Source organism: Ammospiza caudacuta, chromosome 13 (genome assembly GCF_027887145.1).
Source record: "Ammospiza caudacuta isolate bAmmCau1 chromosome 13, bAmmCau1.pri, whole genome shotgun sequence".
NCBI classification, from domain to species: Eukaryota; Metazoa; Chordata; class Aves; order Passeriformes; family Passerellidae; genus Ammospiza; species Ammospiza caudacuta.
This window is the reverse complement of record NC_080605.1, coordinates 21,165,726-21,188,955: the sequence shown is the minus strand read 5'-3', so window position 1 is coordinate 21,188,955 and position 23,230 is coordinate 21,165,726. Positions and strand designations below refer to the sequence as shown.

Genomic DNA, 23,230 nt, shown 5'->3' with positions numbered 1-23,230 from the left:
GTTGTGTGAAAGGAGCCCCAGAACCTGGCGTGGGCAGGAGCGAGCAGCTGGGCCAGCCTGTCCCTGTCCGTGTCCTGTGCTCTCCGGGGGGATCCCCCGGCTGTCCCCCATCAGGGCAGCTGTGTCACCCCTCACTGCCCTGCCGGGACATGGCACGCACGGCACCGGGAGCTGCCATGGGGATGTGACGGAGGAACGGGCCCGGAGCGGACCCGAGCGCTGTGTCCGTGTGCCGCAGGAGCCGGGCTGCCCCGGCACCTCCCAAACCGGCGCCTTGTCCCAACACCGATTTCCGGGTACACCGGTGCTCCAAGTGCCAACACCGGCAGCACCGACCACCGCCCGGTGCCACTGCCAACCGGGAGTGCCCGTTCCGGTGATCCCACAATGCCGGGGCAGCGCGGCGGGCCCGGTCCCGGGGCCTAGCTCAGCCCGCAGGTCTCTGTGGAGCCGGTCCCGGTCCCGGAGCTCGGCACGTCCCTGCGGGCCAGTTCCGGTACCGGTCTCGCTCTCGTTCCCGGTTCCGGTCCCGCTCGCGGGGGGTCCCCGGCCCCTCCCTCCCCCCGCAGGCCCCGCCCCGGAAGCGCCGCCCGGCGCGCGCAGCCAATGGGCGGCGGCGCCGCCGGGACACGTCGCGCGCGGCCGCGCTCCCGTCACCCCCCGCGCGCTCGCCGGGGTGGGAAGGGGGGGGCGCCGCGGCTCCTCCCGCCACCCCCGACCGCCGCGCCCGCCAATCAGCGGCGCCGTCTCATCGGGCCAATGAGCGGCGGCGTCTCAGCGGCGCGCGGGGGATGGAGCGCGCGGCCCGGAGCCGCCACGGCGCGCGCCCCCCGCGCTAGGGCCGGACCCCGGGACCCCCGGAGCCCCCAGAGGCGCCCCCAAACCCCCGCCAGCCCCCGCTCTATGCGGCGGGGCCGGCCGAGCCGCAGGCCTCGCTCCGCCGCGGGGCTGCCCTTGGCCCGCTGAGCACCGGTAAGCGCGGGCGGGTGGCGTGGGGGGGGGGTACCGGAGCGCTGCAGACGAGGGGCGGAGGGCAGAGGGGCCGGGGGGCTCCCGGAGACAGGGGCTGCGCGGCCGCGGGGGGCACCTGCAGCGGGGGGGCCGAGGTCGGCGGGGGGGCAGCGGGCCGGGGTGGGGGATGGACGGGGGGCACCGGTAGCGGCGGGAGGTGGGACCCGGTGCGGGCTGGGGGCGGCGCGGGGTCGGCTCGAGGGGAGGAAGCGCCGCAGCGCGGGTGGGAAGAGGACGTTGGGATTTTGGGGGGGCGGCGGAGGAGGTGAGCGGCTGCTGGGGGCTGCCGGGGGCGGGGGGATGGCCGTTCGGAGGGGCCGCGGGGGGAGTCCTGGGGCCGGTCGGTGTTTCGGGGTGCGCAGGCTCGTGGGGAGCCGTGGGAGGAACTCGGAGCTCCGAGCCGAGCCCGCAGCACGGGCACCCCCCCGCCCTCCGGACCCCGGTTTTTGCGGTGGGGATGTTTTCTTCGCAGGGGCGCGGGGTGGGGGGGGAAATGCGTTTTGGGGTGAGCGCTGCGCTGGGAGGAACAATACCAAAAGTTGTCTGAAATGGTAATTTCCGTTTCCCATTTCATCATCCCCGGGTAGGCGTTAGCCCTGCCTGTGTGTGCGCAGGGCCGGGGCCGCACCGAGCCCAGCCGGCCCCAGCCCCGCCGCGTTCATTTATTTCTCAGTTTAATCTTTAAATCGCTCCGTGTTTCTGTCCTCCGAGGAGCCTTTGTGTGTCGGGGAGGGGCTGCTCGACACCTTTGCCCCTTAGCAGAAAGGAAGAGAGGGAGAAAAAAAAAAAAAAGCGCCTAAACAGCTGCAGCCCAGGACGAGCCTCCCCCAGGCCGGGGATGGATTCGTGTTTAGAAAGGCAAATGACCTCGGAGGGAGCGGGGATGAGGCGAGCCCTCGGTGCCCTCTGCCCTTTCCCAGAGGGAGCAGCTGTCCGGGCTGCGCGGCTCAGAACGGGCCCTTCATTGAGGCACAGGGGCCGTGTGTTTACGGCTTGGCTTCTCCTCCGGGCTCGGGGATGTGTTTTGATATCCAGTTGCAGGAAAGGGTTCCTCCCCCCTCCTGGTTTTGTACACAAAGTGCTCTCTCACCACTGGGGACACGGCTCTATAGGCAGAGAGCGAATTCCAGGCAGCTCTTGAAGCAAAATTCCCTCCTGAGATGGCTTCTGAAATGGGGTACACACATCATTTTTACCCTCTCTGTAGGCAAAGACTTTTAGGTGAAAACATCTGTGCTGCCTTGTAGTGGCTATGTGCTTTCCTGAGATTTATATAATTTTAAGGAACTTGGAGCTCAGTGCATTTCTCCTTTCTTTGTTTTGTTCGTAAAATGGAACATTTTTATGTAATGACTCCAATTATTTCCTTTTTCTGTGGGGGGGAAAACCACTCCACGGAGTCATGGAGAGGGAAAAGGAGATTAACTCTCACATGTTTCCCAACAGCATCGATGCATTCTTTGTGCGTGCCTTACTAAGAGCTCAATATTTAACTTGATTAACTTAAAAACGAGACAAGTTGGCGTTTTTAGCCTGGATTTTCTGGCAGATTCCAGGTTGGAGTAGTGTGAGATGTCTGTGGAGGGGTTTGGAACGTGCTGTGGCTGGGAAACTCTGGCGTTTGCTTCCAGAGCTCCGTGCCCTGTTTTGTGTCCGTCGGAAGCGCTCGGCAGGGCAGGGGCTGCCCGGGAGGGGTGGGCGAGCTCCGGGGCTCCGTGCGAGCCCGTCCGGGGCTCGGAGGCTGCTGGGCCCCGGCTTGTGCCGGGCTCGGCCCAGGGTTGTGCCGGGCTCGGCGGGGTCTGCTCGGGCCTCGGGAGGTGCCCGGCTCGGCGGGGCTCGGGCCCGGCTTGTGCCGGGCTCGAAGGCTGTTTGGGCCCGGGTTGGGCTCGGCGGGCCTCGGCCTTGGCCCGCAGCAGCTCCGGGTCCCGCTGGCTCCGGCAGGGCTCCCCGGTGCTCCGGGAGCTCTCGGGCCTGCCGGGGCACATCCAGCCTGCAGAAGGGCTTTGCTATGAACCCGTCCGGCGAGCCGGGGCTTGTGGCACCCCGGGCCGTGTGAGTCAGTGCGAGGGCTCGGGCTGCCAAACTCGCTGCAAACCGAGCTGCCCGTGCAGCAAACAACACGCAGGGCTGGAAAGCACGGCCAGCCCTCGGTTCCCAAGGCTGTTTTTGACTCGTTCCTGGTGTAAACAGTGACCGGGGAGCCCCGGCCGTGTCGGCGCTGGCTGGAAACTGGAGATGTGTTTCGTGTTCCACACTTGGTTCTGCTGCTCGGTTCCGCTTCTGCTTTTAGAAATGAACTCTTTTCTGTTTCTCCATTTCATAAAAAAGCATGGTTCAGAGTGAGCTGATTTTTTTTTTTCTCCTCCATGGGCAACTTTTTGTTTTTGTGATGTTGCAACAGCATTTTCTCAGACTTAAACCTGCAGATTGTCCACTTTGAGGGCTGGGTTTGGGTGGGTGAGGAAATGTAAAAGAAAAGCCCCAGAGCAAAAACCCTTTGGCTTAATTTCTTCCTTCGTGTGTGGTAGGCAACCTGATAAGATTATTTTATTTTCCACTCGTGTTTTAATGGACTGAGTCCCCCCAAATGCTCGTGAACAAAGCCAAGCGTAGCACGGCGTCGTGCCGCGTTCTTCCGCTGCTCAGCAGAGCAGACAAATGCATTTCTCTGGGGTCAGTGAGACTCGTCGTGTTAATCAATACTGTACCAGCGGTGTTCCCTTTCCAGGGAACCAGATGGGCTACTTACAACTGGTGCTGATTATTTTAACTGTGTAATTGTAACATGGCTGCGTGATGACAGTGTTTCCTGCAGACACTTCAAAGGAAGGTTCCCGACGAGTGTGTCTTTACAGCGTTTAATCTGTCCTCTTTGTCTTTATGTTGTGGCTTTTGGACATGTGTTTGAAGTACTAAGAGGTTTTTTTTTCCCTTACCTCCAGCTTTTCTATACATTAAAAGGAGGCAGTGCTCTGGAATGATGAAGTGTCTCCAGTGTGGGAATAAACCCAGGGTTTTAGCGGCTCCCACAGTGGTGGGTTGGATTCACTGAGTTTTAGATCCAGGCAGTGACTAAGCCAAAAGCTGGGAAGAGATTTAAGTGTCTGTGAGGAAATGGCAATATTTTCTTTTAAATAGTGCATGTGGCTTTGTTTTGGGGAAAATATGTTGTATGGTGACTTGAGTCTTAACTGGGACAGGCTAATTGCTCGGTGAAGAAATCCTCCTCCTAGGGAAGGAAAGGCACAGGGCCGGAGCTGGTTAATTACATTTTGTAAAATTATGGAGTGACAGCTTTCTGAGGAGGTCTGCCCCTCTTCCTGCCCTGTACCTGAATTTCAGGCTCAGCAGTTGCCTTACGGATTGAAATTCCTCCTGGGTATTAAGATTTAATGGTGGCAGACCCAGAGCAAGTAGTGGCAGGTACTGCTGCTTTTCAGTACAGCAAAGCAAATAATACTGGAAAATATTTACATGGGGGTTGTTATTCTCCTCGTATTTCCTTGATGAGCTCTAGTAAAGGTGCCTGTGTGCTCCTTGCATTGCCGGGGAGAATTCCCTGTATTTCGGTTGTAAAAGGCTGTGGAGAGGAACCGGTGTCTCCATAGCAAAGATTCCAGTGTTTCGTGATCAGCTCACATATATTTTTACCCCATCTAATTTAAACCAGTCTGCACGACACTCACAGGAATGATTTGTATGCAGCTTTTAAATATTTTCCTCCTTCCTGCGCGAGGGATTAGCGGCACAGAGCTGCTTTTTCGGAGGGTTCTCAGCCAAGTGTTACGTAATTTGTGTGCCACCGATGCACGGCCATAAAAAATACTCCCATCAATGTTAGGGGAAAGCTTGTGTAGGCAATTATTTCAAATCACAAGCGTCCTAAGCAGGTTTGTGCAGCCTTAAAATCTGGGCAAAACGCTGCCTTTGGAATCCTGCTGGGAAGGGGGGTGGGAAGCTGTCAGCGCCCGTGGTCTGGAGGCTGGTTTTGAGCACATTGTACTCCACTTTTTAAGCTTCCCTGTGTGAGAACTGGTGTTTTCTGGTGTATTTTCTCAGGGAACCGTTGGGTATTTAAAAATCTTAATTTCTCTGAGTCTGGGTGGTGGTGCTTCAGCTGAGGCTGCTTATGGGTGATGCCAGTTTGTAATCTTTTATGAGAGTAAGGGGGGAAAAAAAAGTAAAAAGAAGCTTAAATGCTAATAACAGTGAAAAATCTGCTCGGTGTGGAGAGCATGTGAAGAGAGCGGGCGCACGTCGGGCTGTGGAGTCTCCGTCAGCTGAGCTGGGGGCTTTTAAAAATCTGCTCTAATTTTTATGCTGCGTGTGGAATGGCTAATCCCATAAAAGCCTCGCACCTTTTGACAGATGAAACGCTGCTGTTCTTCACTTATTTGAGCAAAATATTTTTATAGATGGTATTAGCTCTGTGGCTCCGAGGGTAATGCAGTCCTTACACGAGAAAGATCTTGCTTTGATCTGACAGCTTTCAAGATCCATTTCCAATCTTGGAGTTCCATTAAGTCTGTTTGTAATGGTGCCCTCAGACTTTTTTTTCTGTTTATGTGACTCTTTGGGTGTTAACGTTGCTCTGTATCTGAGTTTTCTTTAATAAACTGAAGGAATAATTGGGGTCAGGAAAGGAAATAATCATGTTGGAAAGCGCAGTTAATTATATCAGGTATTTTGGGCTCCAGAATTCTTTGTCTTGATTCTAATGTTCTCTTCAAGTTGTAGGATGTAGTGAAATGATCAGATCATCAAGCTGAGACAGTGAGACAGGGTGATGTGTGGTGGTTAATTTTGGGAGTGTGAAATGACTGTGGCTGCAGGCTTGATGTCCATGGTGGTTATGGAGGATAGGAGGGATGGTGAGCAGCTCTTTTCCCTCGTCTCTGGGGGAAGAAATGGTCTTCTGTGTGCTCTAGTGTTCATCCAGTGGCATCTACATGGCCCTGTATCCATCCAACATGATTTAAATGATCTTGTGTCCATCCTACATCACCTACGTGGTCTTGTGTCCATCCAGTGGGACCTTTGTGTCCATCCAACATGATTGGTTTGGTTCTGTGTCTGTCCAGTGGGGTCTCTTTGGTCCTGTGTCCATCCAACATGGTCTGTTTGGTTCTGTGTCTATCTAGTGGGGTCTCTTTGGTCCCGTGTCCATCCAGCACAGTCCTGCTGGTTGTGTGCCCATCCAGTGGGCTCTCCATGGTTGTGTGTCTGTCCGTCGTGACCCACGTGGCCGCTGTCCCTCGAGGGTGGCTCCGTGGCAGCCCCTGCAGGGCTGGGGTGGGTGCTGGCTCTCGGCAGCAGGAGCAGCCTCCCCATTCCCTCTGCTCCTCCTCCCCTGGGGCCCCGCCGGCGTCTGGCCAGGCCTGAGTCTGAGAAACCATCCTGGCTTTTCCTGCCCCTCTCAGCGCTGGCTGGGACGGCGGGGGCTCCCAAAGAGGACATGTGGAACCTCCATCTCCAGGTTTGTTCCCGTTTTCTGGAGCTCGTTGCGTGGGTAAGGCGTGCATTGCTGTGCAGCTGTAGTGAGCAGAGGCTGCGAGGGCAGCCAGGGATGGGGAGGCACTTCCAGCACCAGGAGGGAGCTGGCTGCTGGAGCCAGAAGAAAGTGATGTTTTTTTCTAGGTCAGGGTTGAAGGCACTGTCAGGGTGGTGATGTGCAGCATATCTTACTGTCTGCATTGTCCCTGCCATATGGATGTGTGCACACTGCCCTTGGCATTCAGGCATTGAATTATTTATCCTTTCCAAATCTGGAGGCAGCCTTTCTTCCCCTGTCTCCAAGAAAACCAAACTTACCCGATGAGTGTTTTTAAAATAAACCTTCCTCTGTGAATTACTGCAGTGGCAGGAGCAGGGTATTGATCGTATGTTGCGTTTGGAGTCGGAAACCAAAGGTTACAACACTGGATATCTTGTGGAAACACTGAAATATTTATTTTGCTGTTAGGTGCAAGTGTGTCTGTGCTGGTGCTGGGTTTGTATGTGGCTGAAATGCCATGTACTGAAATTTCCTGACTGGGAGAATGGAAAGGCCAGGAAACTTTGTAGTATGTGTAAAAGCAGCTTTGTCTCAGCTGTGTGTGAGGGGATGGATGCTTTTCCAGGGAGAAGGCATCTCCCTTGCTCTTGTGCTGTGTTGGATTTGCTGTGAGAGGAGCGTTGAGGTGGTCCTGGTTTGGGTGTGGGTGTTTGCAGGGTGTCACGGAAGGGTGGTTCAGGCTCGGGGAAGCACAGGCTGGAGGCAGCTGCCTCTGTAATTATTTCTGAGAGACTGACAGCTCTGCAGGTTAGAAACAGTCTCGAATAATTTACCTTTAGAGCAGCATAAAGCTGCTAAAACTGTGTCACAGGCAGGGGGAAGAATCAGAGAGTCAAGAAGGGAGATGTTACCCTCTAAAAAATTCACCAGGATCTGGAGGCAGCGTATCCCTGAGGGCTCGGCAGCCAGAGGCTTGGAAACACGGTGCTGCCCTCAATATCGGGATGTGAAATGAAAGGCTGCGTAATTAGGAACTCCAGAAAAAAAAAAAAGGCATTAAATAGCTTTAGAGGTGAATGGAAGCTTCATTATTAAGCAGCAAGTGCTTAGCTGCAGTTGGTGGTGCCTCTTCCTTTCAAATCACGCACACATGAAAGTGCTCCCCGCCCCCAGCGGGGCCTTATCGGCTTATCTGGGCAGGAGTTCAGAGCCATAAAAACTGTATCCTGCTTACACCTTCCAGCCGGTCCTGTGACCTGCGCTGTGTAAACAAGTTGTACCAGGAGCTCCCCATGACTGGTAAGTGCCTGGGTTTCTGCAGCCTGGCTGGGTCCAGGAGGAGCCAAGATAAAGTTCCAAGAAGTTCCCCTTTGGGAATGGTCTCCTGATAGCTGCTGCGGGGAGGAGGCGGCAGGGCTGGGATCCTGCTGACTGTGGCAGTGACTGTAGCCCATGGAAAGCACTTTGGGATAGACTTTACACTCCGGGGCTGGTGTTTTCCACGTTCTGCTGGAGGGTGGCTGTGGCAGATTGTGAAATGTCAGCGTTGTGGTAACAACACCGACCGGCGCTCCGCGGTTGCGTCAGGCCCGGGATGTGCTGGAGCTGTAAGCCTGCCTATAAATATATCCATATATCTTGGGATGGATGAGATTAGCCGTGGCCATGCTGGGAAGAGATGTAGGTAATGCAGGGAAGGGGTGTGTGTGGGGCACACAAACATCCTGCTCCTGCTGTGCTGGGGGGTTTGGATGCCTCTGGGGGCTCCGGTTACGGCGCTTGGCCGCTGCCCACCCCGGGCTGGCTCCGTGGTTTCAGCTTGCAGCTCGGCACAGGCAGATCCATTTATCCAAGCTGGGCTGTAACGAGCCAGTTTGGGGATTCAGTGTGTGAAACTTTGCCTTCTCAGCAGCCCAAGGGTCGGGTGCACGGGTTTGAAGATGAAAACCTGTTCTCCTTGAATGTTGACCTTTTTTGTTGGTGTGGTTTCTCATCCCCACGTATGGGGAATGTGCTGGGGTTGGGAGTTGGGCTGGCTGCTGGCTGCTCTGGCTTCTCTCCATGCCATGGCCTGTCCTGGCATGTGCTGGGGTCCTGCCTGGTGGCTCCCCTGGCTCTGGGCTCTCTGTTCCTCATTTTCCCTGCGGCCTGGAAGGTTCCTGGCTCTCCCAGGAGATCAGAGGTGCCCTGTGTTACTCAGCTGCTCTGCAGTGAATTCAGCTCCCTTCCCCTGTGATCAGCACTGGCACTGGGGTGTTAAACTGGTTCTGTGGTGAGAGACTGATTCCTCTGAGTTAGTCCAGGGGGGAAGGGATCAGACAAGCAGTCACTTGGTGGCTCTTTCCTGGTGTGCTGAGTAGAGCTCCTTGGCTAGGGAGCTGGAGGCTGTAGTCTTAAAATGCTGAATTTAATTTCCTCCTGCAGTGTGTTCTGTCTGCAAGCCTCCCCTGCTTCACCCACCAGCATAGTTCTTTTCCCTCCTGTCCGTCCTTCCCCTTTCCCAGGAGCCTCATCTGATGGAGGTTCTGCTCTTGCCTTGGTCCTCCTCATCCAAGATTCTTGTCTCTAATTTTAGCCTGTCTGCCTTTCGAGGTCCCCTCCCGTCTGTTGCTGCCTTTCTCCTTCTCTCTGAGTTGTTCTGTATCTTGCTCTCCCTCTGCAGAGCTGGACCTTGTTTCTGCACGGTGGGAGGGGAGTGAGGCTGTGGGTGTGCTGAGGTGAAGGGTCTGGGCTGTGGGCAATGCTGGCAGGGATGTTTGGGCTGCTCTGTGCTCACAGGGAGCAGCTCCTTCCCTCTGCTGCAGCTCCCTCACTGTCCTTGCTCGGATCTGCTCTTGCAATCTCTCTCTTGTGGATTTACCCTGTATTTGTGCAGTGGGGCTCTCTACCACGAGGTTACTCGTAGCTGCAGTGCTGCCCAGCAGCCCTGGATCTCCTGTTTCCCTGCAGGAAAGCTGCAGGCTGCCTGCTTTTCCTGGAATCCCACTCCACCTTAGCAGGCATTTGCTTGTGGTTACAGAGAAAATGACTTTTCTAACAGGGAGGTATCAGACACAGTCAGATCTCCTCGAAGGGAAGTGGAGCCCATCAGGGAGAGCAGGGAACCTGGCCCTGGAGCCTGGCCATGCAGCAGGGCTGCTCATCCTGGTGGGATCCACCTGCTCGGAGCCCTGGGAGCACGGTGTGTGCAGCATAATCTGATTTGTGCCTGGAATATAAATCCTGGCTGTTGCAGGCATGCAGCCTGGGGTTTTACAAGTTCTTTTGTGAAAACAGCATTCAGCCCCTCCACTGCTGCAGCAAGGAGCTTCCGTAGAAACCCAATCCCAGCAATTAGTGAGGTTTGCAGAGGATCCTAGCAACTGCTGCTGGGATTCCATTGGCAGGGTTGAGGTTTTGTTTTTTACACTGTTTATAGTTGCATTCTGAGCATTGTATGGAGATATATTCAACTAAAGCACAGGGAGTTCCACCTCAGCATAGGGGAGAACTTTCCTTGGAGGGTGGCAGAGCCCTGGCCCAGCTGCCCAGGGAGGGTGTGGGGTCTCCTGTCTGGAGCCATCCCAAACCCACCAGGATGTGTTGCTGTGTCACCTGCTTCAGGTGTCCCTGCCTTGGCAAGGGATGGGTCTGGGTGATCTCCAGAGCTCCTTCCAGCCCTGCTCTGCCTGCACATCCCATGGAGGGGAAGGAGAAGGGGCTGTGGGACAGTGCTGAGCTGCAGTGATGATGGGAACACTGCTTGGGAAGCTGATCCTCGGGGAAAGTGGAGCATGGCTGGAATATATTGGGTGCTGTGTGACTTTGGTGTGTGTGGGTAACCTGAGCTCACCTGTGAGGAGCTCTGTTACCCAGATACTCCCTGACCTGGCTCTGGCTGCTGGGGAGGGATGCTTTCCACCAGGGTGGTTATGTAAAGCCTCAATGCTCTGTGCTCTCCAACGTGCGCGGGGCTCCGGGGGCAACTTCAAAGGAGGGCGTTTGCTTTATGGCTGAACCTATGAGCAGTTTTATGTGCAGGGTGGGGCGGGCTCGTGGAGAAGATTGCAGTTTTCCCAGTGCCATAAAAAGTTACGATGCTGACGGTGCCGGCATTGTTCCGTAGGCGGAGGCAGAGCAGATGCAGAGGTCAGCGGGCTCGGCTGTGCCGGCGCGCTCAATGCCCCGCTCTGTGCTCCCAGCTCTCCCAAACGCCTTCAAAAAGCGCCTTGTGCTCTTTGTGGGGCTGCCTCAGAAACCTGCACCTGTGCAGAGCAGGCGCAGCATTTCCATGGGAAAGGAACTTGGCAGGGCTGCTTTCCAGGGCAGTGTTTCAGCCCCTCTGAAAACGTGGCGTTCCAGTGGCGCACACTGAGTCAGTTCATAACCACCTTCCTTTCTCTGGGCTGTTCTTTGGGGTTCGAGTTAAGAAAATAACCAAGTGGCTGCATCTTGAGGAGCCTCATTCCAATTAACTTCCCTCATGCTCCAGGAGATAGATTCCCCAAACTGAGATACATTCCCAAAAAAAGGACTATTCAGGCTAAGTGGTGATGGAGGGAGAGTATGATCAGCTTCTACAGCCTTAATTGTGGGCTTTTCTAAAAGTATTTCAGTGGCCTGTGCTGTCTTTAAACCCTGCTGGGGTATGGATTCTCCCAGCTGTGGAGGCAGCACCCCAAATTCTGAGGTGTAACCTTCCAGTTCTCAGTGACTTACAGCTGATTAAAATAAGTCACTATTCCAGTTTCAGTCAGATCTCTCTAAATATAAACTTAACCTCTCGTTGAAACCATTTTCTGCTGGGATGGGGAGGTATAAATGTGCTCTTTGTTTGCAGCCAGGAAAATGAAAGGTTCACAACATTCAGAAATGTGTGTTTTAGATCTTCTGAAAACCTCTTCCTTAAAGAATGTTTCTGCTTGGAAATGGGCAAATACTTTGGGTATTCTTCAGCTTGGAGAATTTTATTCTAATGAACATACTAAAACTTAGGGGGAGCAAAAAAAGACTGATCCTTCTCTTTGGGTGATCCATTAGCTGCTCCGGCTGCCTTTTATTTATTTTTGTAGACACATGTGTGAATGTAAACATTTTATCTGGAATGGCCTTGCAAATGTTCCTGCATTAACATATATTGTCATGGAGAATAATTTTCATTTAACTGTAATTTGCTTTATATTTTCCTGCCTGGTTGCCATGGAAACGCAGACGGATGTGGCAGGGACTCCTCACAGGAGCCAGGTTATGGATTGCCTCTCTAATGGACCTCTGTTAATCACGCTGCAGCCTGCGCTGGAGGAACCAGGGCTCTTTGCAGGAGACACTTTGTTTAGATAAACTGTGAGATGCCTGTGGTACTGTAGCTTAATATTCAGAGTTACCCAGGGTGTTTTTCCCTTCTCCAGAAGTTTTTTGTCATAAGAACTATGTATTATGATCCTGGAATTGAGATATATTTATTTAAATTTAATGTCGGTTAGACTTGATATTCAATTTTCATTTCATTTGCTGTAATAGCTTAACTGGTAATGTCCTTTTCTGGGTTCAGTTTAAGATCTGAAACGCTTGAAACAGAGCAGTGCAACATTTGTTATCCCTCTCCCTGTGCAAGAAGTTGACTTGCTTTTCATAATAATGTGTCTGTGTTTTTGTGTTTCCTTTTGGCTGCCAGCAGGGAGAAGGGGGACAGAGATGGATGTTATTAAACTTATTACCTGTGGATTTGGGGTCTGTTTTGCACCCCTTCTTGTTGGCTGCTGTTCTGAGCTGGGCCCACACAGCATTTCCAAGGAAGGGAAGGGGTGTGGGGCAGGGGCTGAGGGGGCTCAGCCTGGACAGGAAGAGGCTGGGTGTTAAACCAGCCTCTGGCTCTGCAGGTGTTAAACACCACATAGATGTGACCCGTGGTTTAGTGGTGGTGCTGGCACTGCTGGCCTTGGTGATCTCCGAGGCTTTTCCAAACTGAACTGCTCTGTGATCTCCAGGATTATCAGTGCCCACATTCCTGTTCTGGGATGCTGATCTCTGCCTTTGCTGGATCCTTGGAAGGAGCTGCCTCCAACTCCTGAGATAAGAATGGTGGTGGCATGGGTTCAAACTGAGCTCACCGATCAACAAATGGTTCATTTTTGGTTAATGGGGATGAGCTCCAGGATGGAAAATCAACCACCCAGCATTCTTTGCTCTGGGTGCACTGATGGCAGGAACCTCAAATTGCAACTTAGGGACGTGAATTTCATTTGTCCCCTGAATCAGACCCTCCAAGTGAATTTTGGGGTGGGGTTTAAGGGAAGCTGCCTTGGTCCTTCCCTGGCTGTGGTCAGACACCATGGCTGCTTACATAAGGCTGGGTTCCTCCAGCACGTGGATGCTTCCCCATGCAGATGGGCTCACAGTTATTTCTCGATGCTTTATAGGGGAATTGGGTAACGCTTTGTTCTGTAATGCAGGATGAAGAAACCCAGCATGTTTTTCTGTAATGGTGTATAAACAAGTAGTGTAACATCCTATTTCAGGCATTGGGAGGAGGAAGGGCTCAGGGGGGGAGGCAGGGCTGAAGCAAAGCTTTGTTTTCCTAGACCCACACACCAGATTTTAGTATCTCTGCCTTTGGTGGGTGCTGGGAGTGTTACAAACTGGTTTTTGAGGTGTGTGAGCTCAGTCCAGTGGGTACTGTGGGTGTGGAGGAGCCTTAGTTGTGGAAGTGCCCTCTGCATTTCTGTGTCTCTCACTGGCTGATGTTGGTGCTCTTTTGCTACTCATGAAGGGTGAATGTGATTCACAGTCTGAGGCCAGTCTAATTTTAATAAGAGTCTGAAAAATAGCTTGGCTCTACTCAGGACTTCTGGGTCTTGTGAGTAGACTTTCTGCGTTTTTGCTTTATTTTTATTTTTCCTCTCCTTTTCTGCCTGTTGTCCTGTGAATACTCAGAATTGAGCATTTGAGTTCCCCAGTGGCACATCTGGGGTTCCCAAATGCACCTCTGCAAGTAGATAGGTGAAGCAATCTGCATCCAGGCACTGCTGTCTCTGAGCTCTTGGATGGGACAGCCAGAACACCTGGCAATTTATGGAATAATAAACTCCTCTAAGTATTGATTACTCTCTAATTCATAGTTTTGCTTGTGTTTTATTCCATTTTTTTGACTCCTGGATCTGAGGCAGGGATCCCTGCACAGCTGCCAGGTGTTTTTCCCAAAGGTGTGTCCCTGAAGGCTTGGTGATGAATGGCACTGTTGTAGGTAGAAGTTAATGTGACTAAGTCACCTTTTGTGGCCTGGGAATGGACTCCTGCACCTGATAATTGGGTTAAACGTTGGCTCCTGGTAGCCAGGAGAGCAGAGAGGCTTTGGTGGCCATTGAGGTGTTTGGCTGCCTTGGGAGCTTCACTTTGAGGATTTTCTTCACTGGGATTTGGAGTGCCAGGACAGGGGAACGGCTCCCACTGCCAGAGGAAAGGGTTAGTTGGGATTTTGGGAAGGAATTGTTCCCTGTGAGGGTGGGAGGCCCTGGCACAGGTGCCCAGAGCAGCTGTGGCTGCCCCTGGATCCCTGGCAGTGCCCAAGGCCAAGTTGGACAGGGCTTGGAGCACCCTGGGACAGTGGAAGGTGTCCCTGCCATGGCAGGGGTGGCACTGGATGGGCCCGAGGGTCCCTTCCAACCCAAACCAGTCCATGATGTTTTTCAGGTTCACTCACTTGGGTTTGGCCAGCAGCTGATGCTGCTTTACCAGCACTCACAGAAAAGGGTCAGCTGCAGGTAAAGCATAAAGCCAAACTGTTGTTCTGCTCCTTTTAGTCTCCTGGACACTCAGATTGGCTTTGAGCCCCTCATCCCGTGTTGTGCTATGAGCATGGCTTTGAATTTATCTCCACTAATTGTTCCAGAGATCTGGGAGTAAAGAGATTAATGCATTGCTGTTCCCCAAAAATGGTGCAAATCAGGATGAGCTGGGGGGGGTGGGGAGGTTAGAGGAGCTGCCTCGTGTGCAGCAGTGGGAAGAGGGATTTCTTCAGGGAATGGGTGAATTGTTTCCTTCTGCTCTGAGCAGCCTTTTAATGAGCTGCCCTCTCCAGGGTGCAGAGAGATGAACCTCCCATGGCTATCTCCAGCCTGGGAGGCTTCCACCACATCACTGCCTTCGGGTCCTTGGAGATAAAAATACATCCCTGCTGCACAGCAGACTGCAGGCACGTTAATCTGCTCCTTTAGGAAGGAGGCTCGTGCTGCTGGCTGAGCTGCTGTGGAAATTTTATTTCTGCTGTGCAGCATTACCAGCTTTCTTCTTGCAACGGAAAAATGTCGTGGAAATCATTGTTCTGCTTGGAATTCCCTCTCTGACAACAATAGCAGCAGTGGGGTGGGGTGCTTTGGAATTGTTTAGTAAGGAGAAGTTTTGGAGGATCGAGCTCTCCCAGGCTGATCCCTCTGTGCTGTTCAGGAGCGTTCCCACCACTGGATTTTGGGGTTTTCCTGACCACTCCTGGCTCTTCCAGAGCAGCTCTGTGGGAGCTGGGTTCCTCTGCCACCTTCCCCCATCCAGCTGGGCTCGTTTGGCTGTTATTGAGCCCATTTTCCTGGGATGGGAGGAACGGGATCCTGCCAGGCTGACACCTCAGCACGCTCCTGGAGTTATTGCTGCCTCTGAGCAGTGCTTCGTCCCCAAGGCAGGCACAGCTCGTGCCCTGCTCACCCCATGTGCTCCAGCCTTCCTGGGGCAGGGATGCTGCCCCTCCTGCCTGCCTTTGTTCCCAGGCGCTTTGGGAACGTTTTAGGGCGGCAGCAGCAGCATGAGGGCTGATTCAGGCCCAGCTCTGAGGGGCTGGAGCTGTGTTCTGATTGAGGCCCAGCTCTGAGGGGCTGGAGCTGTGTTCTGATTCAGGCCCAGCTCTGAGGGGCTGGAGCTGTGTTCTGATTCAGACCCAGCTCTGAGGGGCTGGAGCTGTGTTCTGATTCAGGCCCAGCTCTGAGGGGCTGGAGCTGTGTTCTGATTCAGGCCCAGCTCTGAGGGGCTGGAGCTGTGTTCTGATTCAGACCCAGCTCTGAGGGGCTGGAGCTGCCTTCTCTGCCTGCTGTTGAACAGCTCAGTGCTGATTCTCTTCACGAGTTCCAACTCGAGCTGTGCTCTTGGTGCCATGGGGCGTTTGAGGTCTGGGCTGGCTGCAGCACAGGTGTTGCGTAAGCAGCAGCAGCTTTGTTTTCTCCCTGCTCCACGAGGAGCTTTGGCCTCTCCACTATTTAACATTCAGAGTGTATTTCCCTCCTTTGATGTTTGGCTTACCTTGACGGGCTGGGAGGGCCGGGCTGGTTCAGCCTGGAGAAGAGAAGGTTCTGGGCAGACCTTGGAGCCCCTTGCAGGGATGAAGGGGCTCCAGGAGAGCTGGAGAGGGAGCCTGGACCAGGGCCTGGAGTGGCAGAACAGGGAGGACTGGCTTCACACTGAAAGGAGGAGGGATTTACCTTGGATATCAGGAGTAAGGTTTTGGCTGAGAGGGTGCTGAAGCCCTGGCACAGAGGAGCTGTGGCTGCCCTGGATCCAAGGCCAGGTTGGATGGGGCTTGGAACAGCCTGGGATGGTGGGAGGTGTCCCTGCCCATGATGGGTGGCACTGGATGGGCTTTGAGGTCCCTTCCAACCCAAACCATGCCTTGATGTTGGCTCAGGAGCTCACCTGCTGCACCAGGCTCTGTTTTCCCTGGCTGTGCTGCCTTGCTGCTGCTCATTAGCACAGGCTCAGTCACAAGCTGCTCAGACAGCCTGAACCATTTGTAAGGAAACTGTCTTTAAAATATGGATGGCATTAGAGGGACTCAGGCTTAAAATTAGAAACTGTTTATGATGCACAGTTGTAGTTGTTTACCTTGAACCATAATTATCTTATTTCCTGAGTTAAAAACGTCACGTCAGCTTGCTGAAGCAAGATTTGATGACAAAGGAATTGTTTTTAGCCACCAGCAGAGCAAAGAACACTTCAAAATGTGTGTCTAAATATGATTTTATAACCTAAAGTGTACCACACTGAGGATTTTAAATTGGCTCTGGAAGTTGCGTGGGTTTATGGGTCGGCCATTTGGCCGGGGATCAAGGCCTGGGTTTAATCCTGACTCTGTCCTTTTGTCCTCTGAGCGTTTTCCTTGCCTCCCTCTGTGCTGTTTGCTTGGCTGGGCCGTGCCCTGCCTGGGGTGCAGGGCTGTGTGCTGGGGCTCCCCCACCCTCCAGCCTGGCCCCTGGAGCAGGGAGTGCTGCCCAGGGGAGCACTGAGGGTTCCTGATGGGCTGCCAGGTCCAGCTGGGCATGGGCAGCCCTGGAGAGCATTGAGGGTTCCTGATGGGCTGCCAGGTCCAGCTGGGCATGGGCAGCCCTGGAGAGCATTGGGGGGTTCCTGATGGGCTGCCAGGTCCAGCTGGGCATGGGCAGCCCTGGAGTGCCCAGGAGAGAAGCTGGGCAGGGACAGACCCTGTGTCCCTCAATCCCCCCACAGCAGCTGGGGCACCTCAGTAGGCACAGACAGACATGGGACTTCCTTATTTTAGCATTATTACTGATTGCTGCATTTCCTTATTTCATTATTCAGCAGTGCTCTCTGATCCCTGTGGCTGGGGTGGCCTGTGCCCTCCTCACACCCTTTCCAGCCTGGATTTCTGTCCCCTGAGTGAGACAGCTGCTCCTCACCTGTGCCTGGTGTGCCAGGATGCTCCTGCCTCAGGAGAATGGAAAGTGGGAGGGGAGCAGCTTCTTTAATGATGACAACTGCTACTTAAACCTGTTCAGGGCTTAGAATAGAAAGGAAAAAAGATCAGTGGAAGCTGTAGGTGCTTTCAATGTACGTGGGATTTTTAAGGAATCTTTTTATTCTGACCTTAACTTGCCAGGCCCCAGACAATAGGGGAGGGATGCTGTGTGGAAATCAGGGAGGTGCTTCCTTTCAGCTCTTGCTTTGCTGTGTAATTTGAGGCGGTTGTAAGGCACTTGTAACTCAGGAATTGTAGACTTGAGCACATTCTACAATTACATTTTTGATGTTGCTTTGTGGGGACCTCCTGGATTGTCCAGCCAGGTAACGGTGTCCGATCCTGCATATCTGGGTGTGGGACTGCCACCTGCATATTCCTAAAAAACCTGTGGCTGAGTTGTTGACTTGTCTGGTTGTAACTTTCCTGTCACCACAGGGAGTTTTCTTGGCTGGGGAGGTGACATTCAGCCAGCTCAGAATCCAGCCAGGAGCCACTCCATGGATGTTTGCTGTGTTTTCCCTCTGTGAGGGAGCCTGTCTGTTCCTGAAGGCTGAACAGGGACTTCCTTGACTCCTCCCTGGCTAATTAGCGTGCTTGAAAATGGGATGCATCTCTTTCACCAATCAGCGTGCAGAAAGGAAAAGAAATAGTTCAGATATTAATAGTAATCCGTATCCAATTTGCCATGGAATTACACGGATGCAAATGTCTGGGACTGCAGAGGTGACAAATGTGTCTGTCTGTCACTCTTTTCTCTTGAAAAATGGAATTTTCTCCATGTGTTAAAGCTGGGCGCAGAGTAAGCAATGCAGGTTCATTTTGAAATGGAGTGGGGCTCGTTGTGGCCCAGGGGCATCATTCACCCTGCTGCTCCCTGAGGAGGAGGTGCTGGGGCAGCTGAGTGGGCTTGGGGCGGGCACAGGCAGGGATGTGTTTGTGCCACCTCACCTGCATTTAGGAATAATGGAAAGGAGGAGCCTGAGCTGTGACAGCAGCTGTGAGCTCACCTGAAATTATGGCTTTAATCCTAGAACACGTCCACCCTTCTTGTCTTCACTGGGTCGGGGAAGTTCAACCTGTTGGAGCTCAATCCCCATTCCTGGAAGTGTCCAAGGATGGGTTGGAAGGGACTTGGAACAACCTGGGATAGTGGAAGGTGGCCAGGGTGGGGCAGGAACAAGACTAAATTTGAGATCCCTTCCAACCCAAACCATTCTGTGGTTCTATGATGTCACCGCAGATTGTGACCTCCCCAAATTCACTGCAGATCCCCAAACAGTTTGGTCATTCCTGAATTCAGGCTTCTGTCACCCCCCATTCCTAGGGACAGCCTTGTCCATGTCAGAACTTTCAGTTAAAACTCCTAAAGGACAATGTGTTTTCCCAGGAATCACATCTTTCCTGCCCTTTGTGCTTATTGCAGTGGCACAAATTAAACCTTGGGCTCTTCAGCCCACACAAGTGTCTGTGTTTTTGGTACAGTATCAGCTTATTTTGTATTTTTTATCAAGTAGCACAGACAACACAAGCTTTAAAAACTGTAGATCTCAGCATACATCTTATCTGCAGGGCAAAATAAAGGAACTTCAAGAATATATCACCTACTTTTGTTCTGAAAGCCATCTAATTAAATTTTACTCAATGCTACAATTTTGTCACAATCAAACATGCTGAAAGGTGGATTTTTTTATGTTTTTTTTTTTTTTTTTAGGACTGGTGGAATTCTCTGTGTGCTTTGGCTTTTCACTTGGGTAGCTGCTGCTGTTTGAGCATAGCTGGGTTGTGATTGCTGTGGGAATATTCATAAATTGTATTCAAAGGCAGGTCCTGGAGCTCACCCCATGCTGGAATCTCTCTGGGAAGGGTGGGGACGTGAGGGTTTGCCCTGTGTGTGCCTGGGGGTGGCTGTGCTGGCAGCCCCTGATAGGCTGCAGGGGTATTTATCTCAAATTTATGGGGATTTCTTGGAAACACCTCTTTATCCCCCTTCAGATCTGGAGAGCACACACCTCTTCTTTTCCTCCTCTTTCTAGGGAGTCCTGAGCTGCATGGAGTGCTCTGAGGGTGCTTTTCCAGGCTCCTAAAGGGAAATTCCATAAATCTGATGGTCTGTGCTCAGTGTCCATCCCTTGAGGGCCAGCAGAGCTTTCCTGCTGTGCTGGCCTGGGCTGTTCTGGCTCTCCCTGGGGTGGGACAGGCATTTCTGCTCTGTTTCTCTATAGGTGGCACATTTTCTTCCCCCAGCTCCAGCAGAAGGAGCCCATGGGTATTTATGGGAGATATCTGTGGGGTTTGTAGTGCTGCTGCTTGTGGGTTCTTCCCCCAGTCTCCAGCTGTATATATAAGAAAATAAAGATCGTGTAGAAAGTAATCTTGCCCCTAAGGAGTTGCAGCTGGGCCAATTGTCAAAGATTAGGAGCAGGCCTGGCTTTAACAGGCCACAGGTGTAAGCAGTGAGAAGATGCTATAAAAGAGTGGGGTGGTGTTGAGAGGGGAGCTGGAGTCAGTGGCTGCTTTGTGAAGAGGAAAGAGTCAGTGCTCTGAGGAGCTGCCCTTGGGGAACGCCAAGGTATGGAACCTTTGTGATAGGAGATAACAGTATGGAACCCCTGCAATAGGATGACAACACCCAGTCTGAATTTTCGTAGGTTCTAGAATTACAGTGGGATTTCAGCAGGTGAAAGCTCTGGCTGTGCTCTGTCAGGCTGTGCCTGGGGAGTGCGTTGGAGAACACTTGCAAATTTCCCCTCCCTCCGAATTTGCTGTACCTGTTCCCCCTCCATTCTGCATGGGAGGTGATGGGGCTGCTCTGGGAGCAGGAGCTCCGTGGGTCTGGGGTGCTCCCATGGGTGTCTTTTCTCTGCAGCCCTCAAGAGATGCCTTATTGAAATTCTGTCTCTTCCTGGAATTACTCTGAGGGAAGCAGATGAGTGCTGTGGAAAAAGGTTCTCTTGTTCCCCAGAGATTTTATCCATTCAAAAGTTGGTCTAAACCAGAATCTAAATCTCTGATATCCTCTTATGCTGCTTAGTTCTGGGTCTCTATAAAATCTGAATTGATGCAGGTCTGACTTGGGGCCCAAATCCAACTCCTTCCCTCAAAGACACACTAATGGTGAGGCCACATTTGTGGGGATTGGCCTCTGGATTTCCTGGGATGAGACAGCAGCAGTGGCTCCTTTCCTGCTCCCTGTAAAATGGAGATTTAAGCAGAACCTTTCTGCATTATTGATCAGATTGAGAACACTGAGGTGTATGAAACCATTGAATCCCAAACACATTTTTCATGGGGATTCTGAATAAACCAGAGAACTGGTTTGTTCCTTCAAGGAAGCCAATTCCTACCTTGCTGCTGGGACCAGTTGCTGTTGCTGCCACATCCCAGCTGCTCTGGTGTGAGGAGTCTGCAGCTAATGTCAGTATTTTTCAGGTCACAGCTTGGGATTGTAAGGCATTTTCCATCTTCACATACTAATTTCTGTGGAGTTACAAGATACCCTTTCATTAAGGAGGTTTGAATTATGTAATTCCCAATGTTTTCAATGGAATGCTGGCAGGAGCTGCATGCTGTGCTCTGAATGTGGAGTCCTGATCTGTGTGTGGGTGCAGCAGGAATCACTGATTCAGGGAGGTGCTGAGGGACCCTCTGGTCAGTGTTAAGATCATGAGTTGGTAGGAAAATGTAGAAATTTAAGCATTTATATATTTATTTTGGTGGAACTGTCTGCTTTCCCAGAGTTTCCAGGTTGCTTTGTGTTAACAGAAAATAAAGTGTCCCAGGTCTTGCAAGACTGAACCTGTTTTAAACCAGAGCCTGGCCACGTTGAGCCCTTGGTAATTTGGTGTTTGCATGCCCGTTTCAAGGCACAGGCAGAGCAGTTGGGCTCTGCAGGGGCTCCTGAGCAGCACCATGAGCTCAGGACTGGAGCCTTATCCATGGTCAGCCCTGCAGGATCCCAGGAGGGACAAGGGCAGTGATGGTACTTTGTGAAGTGATACATTTTCATCAGCTAAAGCTAAGGAAATGGGATGGCTAGATGTGTTTATTAATTATAATGTGGCTGTTGGAAGTGGAGTTGGGTTTAAATTGCAATGTTGGATTCCGTGCAGCAGGAATGTTGTGTGAGTGACCCGACCACGTACAGCCAGAGAGGCTGTGCTGGGCATCTCCCACTGGAGGGTTTGCTGCATTCCTAAGTGATTTGATAACAATTTCATTAAAAAATGGTGCCATGTTCCCTGTGAAAATTACTTGGCTCACGTGTGGTCGCTGTTTCAGTGTTACGGTGCTTTCTGTATGTTTATGTGTGAGCCAAGGAATGAATCAATCTGCTGTATGTGGGCCAGCAAGCAGCTGTAAATAGACCTTGAAAATGGTCTGTCAGTGTCCTGGGACTGATCTCTGTAGACTTTTTGGTGATTTTGATTCTCAGTTGTTGCCCAGAGAAGTGGCCGAGGCCGGGTTGGAGCAGCCTGGGCCAGTGGAAGGTGTGCCTGCCCATGAGGGGATGGAATGGGATGAACTTTGGGGTCCTTCCAACTCAGACCATTCCATGGTTCCCTGACAGTCACTGCTGTCAGCAAGCAGCACTGCTGCAGTTCCAGACAATGCAGTTGGAAGTTCAGCTGTTTTCCCCCCACTTTATCTCCTATTGCTGTTGAAATGCTAATTGGTGATGTGACTGTTACTATGGAGAAGAGGATGAGGGAGCAGGGGAATCCTGCTGGAAAAGGTGCTGTGCAAGCACTGCCATGTGCTCCACAGGGCTGCATTCCCATCAGGGATCCCTCAGTGCCCCAGGGCTCCTTGGCCTTGGAAGAGTCCACGAGATTGCCATGTGTCTGCATCTCCTTTACTCTTCTAAAAGAAAAATGCCAGAAGATTTCCATTTTGCTCATCTGGAGAAGTTTACCTGCTGTAGGATTCCTTTCTTTGAGTCAGGACCCTGGGCTTTCACGTCTTCCTCTGGGTTTTGGGGTTTATTTTGGCCTGTTCTTTCGCTGAGGTTCCCAAGAGCTCCCTGAGCCCAGCTGGAAGCAGCTCTGCCCTGGATGCAGCTGCGTTGCTCATCTGGACATCTTCCCTTTGGCTTCTCATTGGGAGTGAAAGTTTCCCAAAACAAACAAGGCTCTCCCAGGGTTCCTGATCTCCTCCACTGTGTGTCAGTCCCAGCTGGCCTCAGAGCCTCTCCTGGATGGTTCTTGGGAGGAACCATCCCCTTGGAAAGCAGCTGTCCAAATCCAGTACGTCAGGGAGGTTGTGAGGTGGCGAGCGGTGGTAAAGCATAAAACTGTCACGAGCTCTGAGAGGGAAGAAATTCAGATTTTCTCAGTGTAAATGAAGCAGGGGTGGTCACTCTGTCCCTCAGTGTGGTCTGCAGTGCTCAGAGATGGGATGGAATGGGGGTTTTGGGGCATTTAACATGAGCAGGCTGTGGAGCTGGCAGCTCTCCCTTTCACCAGTTTGAGCAGACCAGAATAACATCACTGGGACTGGGGAAGGCCCGGTGCTCCCAGTTCCTCAGGGTGCTCATTTCCATCCCTATGGGTCCCTCCCCATCCCACCGGGCTCCTCCAGCTTGGGAACAGTGAGGAGTGCAGGTTTTGGGCTTGGAACCTGCCAGGCCTTTCATGTGTGCCAGTTAATGAGTGTAATTCCCCTTTGCCTTGGGTGCTGAGAGCTCCTGCTGGTTCCTGCCCTGCATCAGAAACTCCACTTTGGGAATTGGGAGCTGGAAAAACATCCTTGAGAGTACAGCAAGAGCTGGTCAGAGAAACCCCAAAAAAACAACTTAGAGCTTTGTAATGGATTCACTGCTATTGAGAGCAAAGGTGTGCTTGGAAAGAGAGCGCTTGTGCCATGGGTAATTCCATGGGGGTTGTTGGGAAGGTGAATTCCTGGCTCAGGAGCTCCTTCTGGCCCTGCCTTTCTCTGGGTTTGGGGGTGACGCCCTCATTTGTAAATAAAATGCCTCTGAGCCCACCCAGATGGTTCCAGGAACCTTGAAGCAG

The 23,230-nt window shown here is 52.5% G+C and overlaps 1 protein-coding gene across 4 annotated transcripts in view; it reads left to right on the top strand.

Annotated features, from left to right (window-relative positions):
• Nucleotides 1-811: 811 nt before the first annotated feature.
• ANKRD11 (ankyrin repeat domain containing 11) overlaps nt 812-23,230 on the top strand; it is a 127,333-nt gene continuing 104,914 nt past the window's right edge. The window contains exon 1 of one of the 4 annotated variants that reach the window (XM_058813518.1): nt 812-972. The gene's annotated coding sequence lies outside the window, so the exon portion shown is untranslated. Of the gene's footprint in view, nt 973-7,756; nt 7,805-7,973; nt 8,190-23,230 lie in introns of those variants that run through there. The other 3 variants (XM_058813519.1, XM_058813520.1, XM_058813521.1) reach the window with 3 other exon arrangements.